This window comes from Dipodomys merriami, unplaced genomic scaffold, assembly GCF_024711535.1.
Source record: "Dipodomys merriami isolate MVZ:Mamm:240054 unplaced genomic scaffold, mDipMer1.0.p SCAF_4, whole genome shotgun sequence".
Taxonomy (NCBI): Eukaryota; Metazoa; Chordata; class Mammalia; order Rodentia; family Heteromyidae; genus Dipodomys; species Dipodomys merriami.
Window position 1 is genome coordinate 63,283,546 of NW_027205603.1, and position 15,477 is coordinate 63,299,022.

At 46.1% G+C, this 15,477-nt stretch overlaps 1 long non-coding RNA gene across 1 annotated transcript; it reads left to right on the top strand.

The window, feature by feature from the left end:
* The first annotated feature begins 5,642 nt into the window (after nt 1-5,642).
* LOC138806298 (uncharacterized) lies at nt 5,643-9,809 on the top strand. Its single transcript, XR_011365772.1, has 3 exons — nt 5,643-5,754; nt 6,177-6,251; nt 9,618-9,809. It is a non-coding gene; the product is annotated as an uncharacterized lncRNA (long non-coding RNA).
* Nucleotides 9,810-15,477: the final 5,668 nt, after the last annotated feature.

Genomic DNA, 15,477 nt, shown 5'->3' on the forward strand with positions numbered 1-15,477 from the left:
CAGAGATGGCAGGCAGGGAGCAGTGTGGCTGGAGACGCAGGAGCAGGCATTAGGAGACTGAGGTCACAGGAAAAGGAGCAGAACCTTAGCTTTATTTGAAGGGAACAAGGGAGCCATAGTAGGGTCTTGAGTGCCACAGTGTCATCATGGATCATGCTCTGCCTGGGACCCATTCCTCTTCTGGTCCCCTGGGAGATGCAAACAGGAAGCGCAAGTTCTGCTTCCTGTCTGCTTAGGCGGGGACTTCAGCCCTCCCTTCCTAAGTGGGTCCTGGGTGTATTTGTATGTTCAGCTCTTGGCTAGGCGTGCAGGTATGCTACATTGGTCCTCTCCTGCTCAGTATGTACATCATAGCCACTCTTGGAGGGGTTGTGTGGAGCTGCCCATTGAGGCTGGGAGCTGAGTTGGTGGGGGGGGGGAGAGGGGTGTGTGCTGCCACACCCACTTGTCCCTGGGGGCTGGTGAAGAGCAGATTCTGTGCATGGGCAGGAAAGCTGATGCTTCCCCCCAGCTCTGCAACACTGTGGCCACCTTAGTGCCCAGGCACGCTAATGTAGAACCCAACTAATCTGGTCTTGCAGCCCTCGAGATTGCACTGGCCTATCCAAGCCCCAGCAGGCAGGGCTCACTCTCCCAGCCCTTTGCTTCACCGGAGCCCTTCTGACTTGATTAGAATGGCCTGGATTTCAGCAAGGGTGGGAAGCAATGGGGCCTGGCAACACCAGCAGGTTCTGCGGCCTCAGGCCAGCTGGCCACATGCCCAGAATACTCACATGATCCCACATTCTACCATTTCCCTTGACCCCATCTCATATTCACATGCCTGGTTTGGGTTTGCTGCTTGGAGGAGGCAGCTAGCAGGTCCTATTCTCCCCTGAAGGGAGAATTCCAGCATCTGCTGGAAGGATTTTATTTTATTTTATTTTATTTTGGGTCTGGTCATGGGGCCTGAACTCTGGGCCTGGATGCTGTCCCTCAGCTCTTCAGCTCAAGGCTAGCGCTCTACCACTTGAGCCACAGTGCCACTTCCGGCTTTTTTCTTTTTGCTTATGTGGTGCTGAGGAATCGAACCCAGGGCCTCAGGCATGCAAGGCAAGCACTCTACCACTGAGCCACCTTCCCAGCCCTGCTGGAAGGATTTTATCCTTGATGGACTTCAATGTAATATTCACGTAACAGGTGAATCACATGACAGGTGCCAAAGGTTGTCTGATAATTGTAGACATATTTGAATGTATTTTCTTTGCTAGGCAGGTGGTGCACACCTGTAAACCCCGCTACTAGGGAGGTGGAGATAGGAGGATTGCTGTCCAAGGCTGGCCCTTGGCAAGAAGCATGAGATCCTATTTGGCAAATAACTAAAGAATTATTTAGTAGAGTGTCTACCTAGCAAGCTTGAGGCTCTGAGTTCAAACCCTAGACCTGCCCAAAGTGTTGCTGTGTGTAATTGTGTTTGTGGTGTGCACATTGTATAAGCTGTGTGCACACTGCCAATAATGACAGTCCCCAAATCCTGTTGTTAAGCAGGTTTTGATGTGGGCTGTTATCTTTAGTGCGCTGATTTGGCCTCCTTGCTATTGATTTATTCTTTTTTTTAAATATACAAATATATTTATTGTAAAAATGTTGTACAGAGGGGTTACAGTTACATGAGTAAGGTAATGAGTACATTTCGTAGCGAGCATTGTTATTTCCTCCTTTGTTTTCCCCCTACCATCACTTCCCTCCCACCTCCCCAACTCCTCCCCTGCCCCAACATTGTAAAGTTCATTTTCAACATAGTGTACTATACATCTCATTGTCACAATGGGTCAACTTGCATCCCCATTTAAGCATTCCGCTATATCCCTTCCCTCCCCAAATTACAAAAATGTATATACAAGATGCAGAACACCGGCATCAAATCCAGGGAAAACAGGAGTTATACTGTGGGGGAAGACCATACAAAAGAAACAAAAGAATTACATAGTGCATTATAAGTATATTAAAAACAATAGCAAGAAAGAGAAAAAAAACACTTGTGTCCCTGTCTTGGGGTACATTTTGCTTAACATTATCTCATGTGGTCATATGCACACAGCCTTTGACCTTCTCTGCTTGTCCTAGACATGTACTAGTCATTGCAAACAAGGGAAACCATGGAACCTATGTTTCTTTGGGCCTGGCTTTCTTCACTTAATATAATTTTTCCCGTCTTTTCATTTCCTAACAAATGAGGCAATGTCATTCTTTCTGATGGAGGCATAGAATTCCATCATATATACATATATATACCACATTTTCTTGATGTATTGATTTATTCTTTAATCTGTGGACCTCATCTGAGATAAAGCTTTAGGCTCTCCACCGCTCCCCGAGCCTCTCTGTGACTTAAGATGCTCCACATATGAGAGCAAACAGGCCATCCTTGCGCACCTCTGCCCTTGCCCATCAGCGCTCTCTCCAGTGATGTTGAACCTTCATTTACAGTGCCAGGTCAGAGTTTGGCTGGGATGTTGATATTATTAGAAACAGATTTCATCATGCTCCAAGCTGTGCTGTCCAGGACCTGTCCAGGATGGTTTGTCACAGTCAAAAATCTCAGCAGGGAACCATTAGGGCTCAGTTAATCTATGCTTTTAGGTTCAACCACCTGAATCATCTCAGAGCGATGGGATTATCTTTATTTATTATTTTCAAAGGTCTCCTGAGAGATCTGTGTGTGTGTGTGTGTGTGTGTGTGTGTGTGCGTGCGTGTGTGTGTGTGTGTGTAGTGTACATTCCAGGGTCTCCTCAGTGACTTTTCTACCCCTCGCTCCTCAGCCTGTCCTATGTCTGCCTCTTCAATTGCAGCGGAGGAACAGGCCCATGGCAGAGCAGGTTAGGAGCTCAGCAGCGTAGCAAAAGACCACATACTTTGGTAGCTGGGTTTAAGTCCCCATCCCGCTTGCTCTGTGACCTAAGGTGAGGCCTGTTGTCTCTCAGTGTGTTTGGATGTGAAGCAAGGATAATAATCATGACTTTGGAACGTCAGCAGGACCGGAGAACGTGTATGTAAAATACTGCATGTGTGATAGAGGCTGCATAGATGCCTGCAATTGCTAGGGATAGAGAAAAGCCTTGTGGGAGGCACTTGGAATGTCTTGACTTGAGGGTCTCCTGGGAACGGGCTGGGTGGTTTGGGTGGTCTGTGTGGTTTGTGTTGTCTGTGTGGCTGGGCGGTCTGTGGAGGTCTGTATAGTGGATGGATCTCCAGGGCAGCCCTCATTGCTCCCTGCAGGAGGTGCCTGGGGATTCCAAGGCCCTCTGAGCTGGGAGAGATGCTGGCCCCAAGGCCATCTGCATCGGGATGCTCAGCTGCCTGGCTGGGTCCTCGGGTCCTCGGGCTGTGGAGGACATAGCCGTGTGTTCTGTGGGGTGTGATACATAGTGTCTGACTTGGTGAAAAGCAACCTGTCCCTGGGCTGTTGGTTTCTATGGCAGCATTGGGAAGAGGAGCAAAGCAACCAGGCAGCTATGCTTTAAAAAAAAAAAAAAAGCATGATTTGGGAACTTAGTGACTGACCATAGCTATTTGTTGTTTGTATGTAGAATTCAGAGAGATGCACTTGAGTAACAAGTGTTTACAAGCACTCCTCATTTTATTGTGTTTTTACTGTGTCTCACTGGTACTGTGTTTTTATAAATCAAAGAATACAATTCTGCGGGGCTTACTTCATATCTCTGTCATACACTGACAATTTTCTGCCTTTTCTCCCTTGTCATCTTGGCTATGATGATCTGTGGTGGGTGCCCGTTGATATTACTATTATAATCATTTTGGAGTACTGCAGTTACTACAGGCAACTTGATCCATACAAGTTGTATGTGTTTTGTTTGGTCTACCAACCAGCTGTCCCTCATCATTCTTCCCTTCCTGGCCCTCCCTGTACAACAATGTTGAACTTAAGCCAATTAACTACCTTACAAGAACTGGCAGAGGGCCGGGTGCCCATGGCTCATGCCTGTAGTCCTGACTACTCAGGAGGCTGAGATCTAAGGATTACAGTTCTAAGCCTGTCTGGGCAGGAAAGTCCATGAGACTCTTATCTCCAATAAACCACCAGAAACCTGGAAGTGGTTGTTGTGGCCCAAGTGGTAGAGCGCTCCCTCTCCTGAGGGACAGTGGCCAGACCCAGAGTTCAAGCTCCATGACCAAAAAAAAAAAAAAAAAAAAAAAAAAAGTGGCAGGGAAGAGCTGCACACTTTTGTTAAAAGTTAGAAATGATCAAGTTTAGTGAGAAGGTGCATGGGACCCCTGAGACAGACCAGAAGCTTGCTCTCTGCACCCAGCACCAGCAGATTGTGAATGTGCAGGAAATGTTCTCAAAGCAAATGCACCAATGTTGACAATCCTTTAGGGCCGGGCCTCTTCTGGAGCAAGGTCCTAACTCTTTCCTTTTTATGAAGGCTGAGAGAGGTGAGAAAGTGGCCTGGAAAGTTCGAAGCTAGCAGGAGTTGATTCATAAAGTTAACGAAAGTGCAAGATGAGGCATAAGTGCATGCTGAGGGGCTGAGCATTTTCCAGAAGATGGAAAAAAAGAAGCTGATGGAGGGGTAGCATTAAGCAAGTTGTCAGTGCAGATGAAACAGCTTTCTCTGTTGAAAGGGTGACATGGATCAAGATGTGTTGTATTCACATACTGCTTTGTCAATGGCAACTCCTTTGTACAACTACTTAAAGATAATAAAAATTAAAAACAAACGAACAAACAAAAGCAGCTTTCTATGGTAGGAAAGATGTCATCTAGGGCTTTCCTAGCTGGAGAAAAGCAGTCAATACCTGCTTCAAAGCTTGCCAAGGGCAGCCAACTCTCGTCAGGGATTGATGAAGCTCCTGCCTTTAAATTGAAGCCAAGACTCATTTACTATTCCAAAAATGCCCAAGTCCTTAAGAGCCCCATCTATGCTGCCTGTGCTCTCTAAATAGAACAACAAAGTCCGGACAGCACATCTGTTTACAACATGGTTTCTTAAATGTTTTAAGCCTAAGATTGAGAACTACTGCTCAGAATAAAAGATTACTCTGAACACATGACTGCTCACTGATGAGGCACCTGGCCACCCAGGAGCTCAGTCACACAAGTATTACCATTAGCATTGTTTTCATGTCTGCGGGCCATGGATCAAGGTCATTTTGACCTTCAAGTCTTATTAGTGATGAAACCCATTTTGTAGGTAGTGATTTCTCTGATGACTCTGGGTGAAATAAACGGAAAAACCTTCTGGAACACAGTGGTGAGGCATGGGAGGAGGCAAAGTACCAGCATCAGCATGGATGCCAGCCCTCAGGGGTAACTCTGAGGTTTTTGAGACCTCAGATGTGGTGCAGAGAGCAGGAGACTGAGAACTGGAGGGGAAGCCCGAAACAGTGGGTGGACTGCTGTACCCACAAGACACACTTTCATGGGGTTGACCAGATGCTTCTTATGGACCAGGAAAGGAAGTGGGTTCAATAGAGAGAATCCACTCCTGCTCAAGAGGCTGGGAACATTCTGGAAATGGCAACAAGGACTCAGAAGATTCCAGAAGCTTCGTTGACATAGCAACAACAGAGTTTGTGAAGACTGGCTCTAGTTTTGAAAGACATTCTACTGTGGCTAAATTGTGACCAAACAGCATCCCATGCAACAGGGAAATGCCTCAGGAAAGGAGGAGTCAGTCCATGCAGCAAGCCTCACTGCAGTCTAAATGGAAGAACATGCTACAAACACCTCATGCTACAGAGACACCCTGGTAGGTCAGTGGGTGTCTGCATCAAGGCTAGACCCTCTGCCACCAAAACCATAACTCCCCCCAATGCTCAGGTGATGGTTAGCTTTTTAATAAATTAGCAACAAAGTATTTTTTAAATTAAAATAAATACATTATTTTTGAAGATATAATGGTATTTTACCCTAATAGACTATAATATACTACAATCCAGTCGTCTGAACATAACTTTTCTTTTCTTGGTACCTTGGTACCACTACTGGGGCTTGACCTCTGGGCTTTGAACTCTCACTTAGCTGCTCATGGCTGGGATTCTACCTCTTGAACCACATTGGCTCTTTGCTGGTGAATAGGCATAAGCCACCAGCATCTAGCTGTAAATGTAACTTTTATGTGCACTGGGAAAAATGCATATTTACTGCCTTTATTGCAATATCGCTTTATAGTAATAGTCTGGAACTGAACCTGAAATATCTCCAAAGGAGCCAAGGAGAAGGAACAGCCTATACCATGTCCATGAGGTACGAGGGTGCATGGTACATCCAGGGGGCAGGGAGGAGGCAGTATGGTTGGAGAGGTAAGAGGAGAAGAAAGGAGGTTGATTTTTTTTTTTTTTTTGGTCAGTCATGGGGCTTGACCTAGTCAGGACCTAGGCACTGTCCCTGAGCTTTTTCCTCTCAAGGCTACTGTGCACTACTTCTGGTTTTCTGATGGTTAATTGGAGATAAGAGTCTCACACACTTCCCTCCCTGGGGTGGCTTTAAACTGGGATTCTCAGATCTCAGCCTCCTGAGCAGCTAGGATTACAGGCATGAGCCACTGGTGTCCAGCTGGAGATATTTTTTAAATTAATGATTTTATTGTTATTATTAAGGTGTTTTACAGAGACATTACCATTTCATAAGTCAGGTAATGAGTACCTTTATTTGGACAATGTCACTCTTTGAAAGGAAGTAATTTTTTTTTTTGGGTGCGGTCGTGGGGCCTGAACTCTGGGCCTGGGCGCTGTCCCTCAGCTCTTCAGCTCAAGGCTAGCGCTCTACCACTTGAGCCATAGCGCCATTTCCGGCTTTTTTCTTTTTGCTTATGTGGTGCTGGGGAATCGAACCCAGGGCCTCAGGCATGCAAGGCAAGCACTCTACCACTGAGCCACCTTCCCAGCCCAAGGAAGTAATTTTTTTAAAAAATTTATTTTCTTGTAAAAATGCTGAACAGAGAGGTTACATACATCAGTCAGGGAATGAATACATTTCTTTTTGGCCATTATTACCCCTGAAAGGAGGTAATTTTGACATAGACAGGTATTTTTTTTTGACCTCCCTGCAAAATGTCTAGTTAAGAGTTGCAGCAATAATAAATAAACGGAGAGATGGTGGAGGTGGCGGGAACCAGCCGAACATGCAGACAATTAAACTCAAGCTGGAAAGAACTAAGTGTTGTAGCCAAAACCACAGAGAGGATCCCAAAGAGGGAATGAGGAGCTGATAAAAGTCATAAACATTGCTCAGGAGGCTGAGATCTCAGGATCACGGTTTGAAGCCAGCCCTGGCAGGAAAGTCTCTGCGACTCTCATCTCCAGTTAAATCACAAAAAACCCTGTGGCTCAAGTGGTAGAGTGCCAGCCTTGAGCAAAAGAAGCCTAGGGACAGTGCCCAGGCCCAGAGTTTCAGCCTTAGAACCTGAAAAAAAAAGTCATAAAGCATCAATATTAGCGATAGGCTTTACAGCGTGGCTAGATCCTAAGGCGGGTGGCAGAGCATCTGGGCAGAAGGCGCTCGTGGGAACAGTGAGGGTGGCGGCACCGGAAGGGTGGAGTCCTGCCTTTCTCTGTGTGCGAACTTTCCAGTCTGCAGTGTACCCAGGAAAAAGGGAGAGGGCTGGTAATGGATTGGAATATTGTAGGGGGGAGTTGAGGCAGTATTTCTTTCAGTGGTAAGGTAAGGAGGAAGGGCCTCAATTGGGGAAAGGCCTGGGGGGGGGTGCTGAGGGGAAGTAGAATGTGGGTAGATTTTGGGAATGTGGGTTCTTGGTGACCAGCGTCAGTCAGGGAGGCCAGGGTGTCACCAGGTAACTTGTAGGGGTCCATGGAGAAGAGTCTTAGGAAGGATGGAGGTAATGAGTTTATTTGGGACATAGAGTCATGCAGTGGCAGGGAGGGGTGGAAAGCTGGTTAAGATATTGGGCACACATGCTTAGATCTCTGTTGACTGACCTGGATTTGATTGTTGGGGAGATCATAGAATCAATGAGAAGACTGTATGGTAGACTGGTAGCCAAGGTCGGGCTTCCTGCACAGCACTGTCACTGTGCCATTACACTGCCTGCTGGCTGTCAACACTGTTGGTGACTGTTCTATGCTCCACTTTCAATGCCTGGGGCTGAGGAAGAAATCTGGCTACGTCAGCTTTCATGGTGGAGGGGGTGGGGGACTTCTGCTTTCTCAGCAAAATGTGGCCCACAGTAAGTCTCCAACCACAGCACAGGGTCAAAGCCCAAGAAGACAAAAGTCCTTGTAGTAGTTAGCTACATCTGCTGGTACAAAGTCACAATCCGGGAAGCTTAAAAACAGAAATGGATCATTTTACACTCTGGAGTCAAGATGTCCAAAATCACTGTGTCCTTGGGGTTGGTCCCTACTGAATGAAGCCTTGGAGTGACAATCTGCTTCTGGGGACCCCAGGCAGTCTTGGCTTGGTGATAGCACTCTGCTCATGTCTTCAGGTGGCCATCAGTCTGTGTGTGTCTGTTCCAAATTTCTGCTTATAAAACCTTGTAAAGACCCTATGTCTAAGTAACCACCTGTGCTGAGGCTATGAGGGTTGAGACCTCAGTGTCTGCTTCCAAAGAGGGGACACAGCCAACTCCAGAACTTCCCCACGGCAGTAGCATGGTAGTGAGCTTTTCTGTGACGCTGCTTTCCTATTCTTGAAACCATCAGGTTTTCATTCTGATGGGTTTAGAAATATATTTATGTCGTTGTCAATTTTTCAATTATGAAAACTAAATAAATCCCTTTTGCTGTTTCAATCATTCATTAAAAAAAAATCAATTCACAAGCTTGGGTTAGCTCACAGCAATTTCTGTGGATTGATTGGAGATCCATGTCCATGTTCCTGGTCATGGAATTTTTTTGTTTTTACATTACTAACTTGCTTCCCCCATTCCCTCATCCCCCACTACCTCCCCACACCCACCACTTTGGTTTGCCAGTCCTGGGGCTTGAACTGATCTATGGTGCTGTTCCTGAGCTTCTGTGCTCAAGGAAAAATGCTCTACCACTTGAGCCACAACTCCACTTTGGGCTTTTCTGATAGTTTATTGGAGATAAGAGTCTCATGGACTTTCTTGCCCGAGCTGGCTTTGAACTTCAATCTTCAGATCTCAGCCTAAGTAGCGAGGATTATAGGCGTGGGCCACCAGCATTTGGCTAACTTTGTGGTGTTATAAAAATCAGGCAGGAAGAATGAAGCTGTTCTCATAGCTTTTGGACTGAGACAACACAGCACATGGGCTGTGCAAAGGGGCCAAATACCAATTTGCAAAGACCTGTCACGGAGGCCACCCAGGAAGGCTTGTTTTCAGGCTTTCTCTCCCACACACACTGGACATGGTGGCAGCTAAGGACTTGTGGGCCCAATGTATGGCTAGGCTGGAGCACCTGGGCCCCTTCTGCCTACTCACCTGGTATCTGTGTCCCAGCTCTCCAGCATGCATGTTGGACTGAGGGAGACAATGAAGTCTTGGAGCCAGGCACAAGCCCCTCTTTCCAGTCTTCTGCTTTTCTTCTATCTTCCTTCAGCTAGAATGAGATCAATTGAGATAATCAAATGAGATAATAGAGTTCTTGCAGGTGGCCAGCATTTAGTATTCTTGTCTCCCTTTCATAGAGCTAACAAAGAAGACTTGAGGATTAACCCTATGGACTCCAGAATAAACTTGCATGCAACAAAAGACAGAGAAACAGAACCATGGAAGAAAGAAACACCCCCACCCACTGCTCTGTGTTCTCCAGAGAGGGGCTTCTTAGCCCCTAGGCTGAGAATCAGCGGAGCACGTAAACAGGAAGCATCGGGAAGCTATTTTTATTTGGTGCCGTCTTTACTTTGCTTGGTTTTAGTGGAAAATGTGTCTGGATTCCACAAACCTCTTCAGTGAAAAACAAATACCACCTGGGGCGGTGCCAAGGCTGTCATTCCTCAGCGTGGTTTGGACGCCCTTCTCTGCGGAGACCTTGAAGCCCCAGGCCCAGCCCGGCAGGAAACAGGTGGTTTGCTTTAGAATGGCCAGCAAAGCCACCCTGGGCCTGGCCACCCTGGGCCTGGCCACAGAGTTCCACCACCTCCGCAGGCTCTGTCATGCTCTGGATGGCAGCAATGACCCATGCCATCACTGCGAGACCCCCATGTCATAGGAGAGAGGACCTGTGGACTGCAGCTTCCTCAAGGGTGCCACCCAGTTCCTGAGGGCTGAGCTGCTGAACCCCAACTTGGCCCAGGAACTACTGACCTGGCTTGAGAGCTTGGCATTATGTCACTTTGCAGCCCATCTCTTGAATTTCTGGGTTTTTTCTCTGCTTAGATTTACACTTCTGGAGGGACAGAGTGGAGGCTGGAGATGTGTGAAAGGCTCTTTTGTGGGACCTCTTCCTGCCTGTGTGAGCAGAGGCCCTGATCTCTCCACACTGGAAGGAATCCGCCCCACGCTGTCTCCAGCTCCTTCCGTGCCCTTGCTACACCCCCATTCGGGCAGTCATGTCCAGGAAATCACTCCAAGTCTGCACATCGGGCTCATTCCACCTTTAGAAACCATCAGATTTGTAATGCTCATGCAGGTAAAGCCCAGGCTCTACCAGGGACTTCCTGTTACTCTCCTGGGCTTACCTTCTCCTTTCTTCTGTCTGAAGGCACTCCCCTCGCCTTCCATCCCTGCCGTGGGTCAGTTCAGCACTGCAGCTGGACAGACGGCCCTCCTGGTTTTCATGAAGCACTTCTCAGCTAGCTAGCTTCATCACCCTTTATGGTGCCAGAACCCCCAGGGAACCTTGTGAACATCAGGCTATTTTGGTGGTCCAGAGAAACCTCTGGCAGGTTGAAGAAGGGGCTGGATCAATAATTCTTATTTTTTTCATTATAAAGGTGATGCACAGAGGGGTTACAGTTCTATAAGCTGGGTAATGAGTACATTTCTTTTGGACAATGTTACCCCTTTCCTCACTCTCTCCCAGATTTTCCCTCCTGTCTCCACCCACAAGTTGTATAGTTCCTTTTCCAGTGTCTAGTGAGTACCACTGCTGCATTTGTTCATCCTTTGGCCCTCCATTTCTGTGTCCCCTTACCCTCTCAAAGATAGATAAATGGACAAACAAGAAGAAAACAAAAATAGCAACAAAGAAAAACAACTCTTGTTCTAATTTCCTAGAATTTTGATAAATATTTTGAATGATTAGAGGCACATAGGCATTGTACCTTTGTGTTCCTCCGCTAAGAATATCCTCCTTTGGTTGGATCAAAAATTCTTGACCTGATTCATCGACTTGTTCATGCATTATGCTCAGATGGTTTAGGTGAGATGCTTTGAACAGATGGAAAAGAGCCTAAACCTCAGAAAATTTCTGAGGTTGGTTTTCAAATTATAACCATGAAGGGAAGGGCTTTGGATGTGGGATGTGTGCGTGCTGGAAGGATTGGCTGATCACTGGATAGCAGCAGCTCTAATGTTCAAAGTGGCTTTGGTCCACAAGCGTTGGCCTAATCAGGAGTGGACCAACTCCTCGGCTGCACATACGCCAGCCCCTTGGGAAGGAGATTCTTTCCTGGAACATGGAGACCATCTTGCATCTTGCCTGGAACTGTGTGAAATTCTTGGCAGTGGCTGGCCCAGCTGGGGGCATCACTTATTTGATACATCAAATACCATTTATGTGATATTAAGGACACGATTCTTCTTTTACATTGTGGTAGGGGACCCATTAGCTTTCAATAAAGATGCACATTGAAGGAGGAGTTTCCTCTCTTTCTAGCAAATGGTTTCTTTGGTTGGGCCACAGCTCCTGTAACTGATTTGTTCTCCTGGCACAGGACAGCATGCTGTGTGGTACCCTCAGGCTGGTGAGAAAGGGGACAGACTCAAGAATTCCTGGGTGGGAAGACTCTTCCTCACATTTACCACAATTGCTAAACACACTGCTTAATAGCCCCAGACTGGTCTATATTTGCCTGGAAACTGTGTATGTGTGGAATTTTATTTTATTTTTTTACTTCAAGATGGCCATAATAAGAGCCAGACTGTTGATGAGTCTAACAATTAGAAGCAGCCTCAAAACTCCCCACACAGTCATGTTGGGTTAAATCCTGAGGTCTTGGTCTAATAGTACAAAATGTGTGGTGTTTTATCTAGCAACCTCACTGAAGGACTTGTAATCTCTGGTGCCAAACACATGCGTTGGGTTTGTAGTTGTTCAATTCAAGGATTGCCTTGGTAACCAGCCATGGAGTTTATGTCCAGTAATCTGGTAGGGTACTGGGAAGGACCATTTTAGTAAAGGATGTATTTATGTCCATCACATCACTATTGAATTGGCAAGGATGAGGCAGGCCTTTGGAATGGCTGAGTGTGTACAGTCACTATTCCTGGATGCCCTGAATGCTTGGAAAACAGGAGGGCTGCTGGCTTCAAGAACCTGGCTTAACATTTCTGTCTTTGTGAGTCAGACCACCACTGCACCTGTTTCTTTTGGAGCCAAACTTGCATATTATCATCATTGCTTTTTTTTTTTTTTTTGCCTGTCCTGGGGCTTGAACTCAGGGCCTGACATTGTTCCCAAGCTTCTTTTGCTCAAAGCTAGAACTCTACCACTTGAGCCACAGAACCTTTCGTCTTTTGTTTATGTGGTACTGAGGAATCAAACCATGGGCTTCATGCATGCTAGGCAAGCACTCTGCCACTAGGCCACTAGCCCATCACCATTACTTTCTTAGCACTGCATTTGTATGGATCTGATTTTTACCTGTTCTTTCTCTGCTATAGAATAGACTCTCTAGAGCTGTATGTGAGCATGTGTAGTGGGATGTGAAATATATATTCTGAGTAATTTAGAAACTTCTTTTGGCTCAAGGCTAGTGTTCTACCACTTGAGACACAGTTCCACTTCCAGGTTTTTGGTGGTTAATTTAGAGATGAGACTCATAGACTTTTCTGCTCAGACTGGCTTTAAACTGCGATTCTCAGATCTTAGCCTTCTGAGTAGCAAGGATTATAGGCATGAGCCACCAGTGCCTGGTTCATGAGAAACTTTAAACTTTATTAGTTTTCCTTCTTTTTTATTTTTTTTGCAAATTCTTTATTGTGATTAAGTGATTACATAATTTCACAAATTTTACAGTATTGTGGGATAATGATGCTTAGTTAAAGTCACAAACACATTCTAACTTTCATGGGGCAAATTGTCTATTGTGGCCTATAAAGTTTATGAGTTCTATGAGCTTTGACAATACAGTTATTTCTTCCACATCGGGTGATGTGTACATTCCTTTCCTTTTGCATAGTGTTAGCTGTTCCCTCGTTCCCATTCATTCCCTTCCTCCCATCGCTGCCATTGAGTTGCTTAATTCATTTTGATCAATGTCCAGTGCAGCTGATGGATCCCATTGTTGTATGTTTTTCCCTGATTCCCTCTAGTTCAGTGTCCTCCTCCTAGTTTCCCTCTGGTGTGCACATATATACCATATGTGTGATCAGCAGCATGGGGTTATTTAGTAGTGATTCGACCAGATGAGTGGAGGTCCTTTGTTTCTCAAGTCTTGTTAAGTTTGTTGTATCACCTTATGTTTCGGATTTAACATCCACTTATCAGGGAGACCATGTGCCATTTGTCTCTTTGCTCTTGGCTTACTTCACTCAACATGATTTCTTCTAGTTCCATCCATTTCCCTGCAAATTCCATTATTTTGTCCTTTCTAATGGCTGCATAATATTCCGTTGTGTATAGATACCACAATTTTTGGATCTATTCATCTGTGGTGGGGCATCTGGGTTGTTTCCATATTCTGGCTATTGGAACAGTGCTGCAATAAACATGGAGACGCGGGGCTGGGAAGATGGCTCAGTGGTAGGGCACTTGCCTTGCATGCATGAGGCCCTGGGTTCGATTCCTCAGTACCACGTAAGCAAAAAGAAAAAAGCCGGAAGTGGTGTTGTGGCTCAAGTGGTAGAGCACTAGCCTTGAGCTGAAGAGCTGAGGGACAGCACCCAGGCCCAGAGTTCAGGCCCCACAACCGGACCCGAAAACAAAACAAAACAAAACAAAACATGGAGATGCATGTGTCCTTGTATCCTTGTTCCTGTTCTTCAGGATAGATGCCTAGGAGTGATATGGCTGGGTCATAGGGGAAGTCAATATTTAGCTTTCTGAGCACCCTCCAGACTGCTTTCCAAAGTGGTTGTATAAGTGTACATTCCCACCAGCAGTGTAATAGGGTTCCTCTTTCTCCGCATCCCCTCCAGCATTTGTCGTTGGCTGACTTCAGGATGTGGGACATTCTGACTGGGGTAAGGTGGTATCTCAGGGTTGTCTTTATTTGCATTTCCTTTACAACCAGGGATAGTGAACATTTTCTCCTGTGTTTCTTTGCCATTTTTTTTTTTTTTTGGGTCCAGTCATGGGGCCTGAACTCTGGGCCTGGGCGCTGTCCCTCAGCTCTTCAACTCAAGGCTAGCTCTCTACCACTTGAGCCACAGCACCACTTTCGGCTTTTTTCTTTTTGCTTATGTGGTGCTGAGAAATCAAACCCAGGGCCTCAGGCATGCAAGGCAAGCGCTCTTTGCCTTTTTTATCTCTTCTTCTGAGAAGTCTCTCTCTAGTTCCCTTGCCCATTTAGTAATTGATTTGTTGGGTTTGGGAGGGATTAGTGTCTTGAGTTCCCTGTATATACTGGATATTAACCCCTTGTCTGATATATTGTTAGTAAAAGTTTTTCCCAGTTCGTTTGTTGTCTTTTTAGCTTGGTTGCTATGTCTTTAGCTGTGTAAAACCTTTTTATTTTTAGGTAGTCCCATTTGTCGAGTCTCTCTCCAATTTGTTGTGACCCTGGAACTCTGTTCAGGAAGTTCCTGCCTGTGCCTATAAGTTCAAGTGTCTCTTTTTTTTTGTTTTTGGGTCCGGTCGTGGGGCCTGAACTCTGGGCCTGGGCGCTGTCCCTCAGCTCTTCAGCTCAAGGCTAGCGCTCTACCACTTGAACCACAGCGCCACTTCCGGCTTTTTTCTTTTTTCTTATGTGGTGCTGAGGAATGGAACCCAGGGCCTCAGGCATTCAAGGCAAGCGCTCTACCACTGAGCCACCTTCCCAGCCCTCAAGTGTCTCTTCTACTCTGTCCTGCAGTAGTTTCAGAGTATCAGGTTTGATGTTAAGGTCTTTAATCCATTTTGAGTTGATGGTGCATGGTGACGGGCTGGGGTTCATGGCATGTAGCCGCCCAGTTTTCCCAGCACCAGTAGTTGAAGAGGCTGTGCTTTTTCCACTGTACGTCTTTGGCTCCTTTGTCAAATATCAGCTGACTGTAGGTGTATAGTTCTATTTCTAGATCTTCTATTCTATTCCATTGGCCTTCAGGTGTGTTTTTGTGCCAGTACCATGCTGTCTTTGTTATTATGGCTCTATGGTAGAGTTTGAAGTCCAGCATCGAGATGCCCTCCCATGTTGTCTTTTTTGCCTAGAATTGTTTTGGCTATTCTAGGTCTTTTGTTGTTCC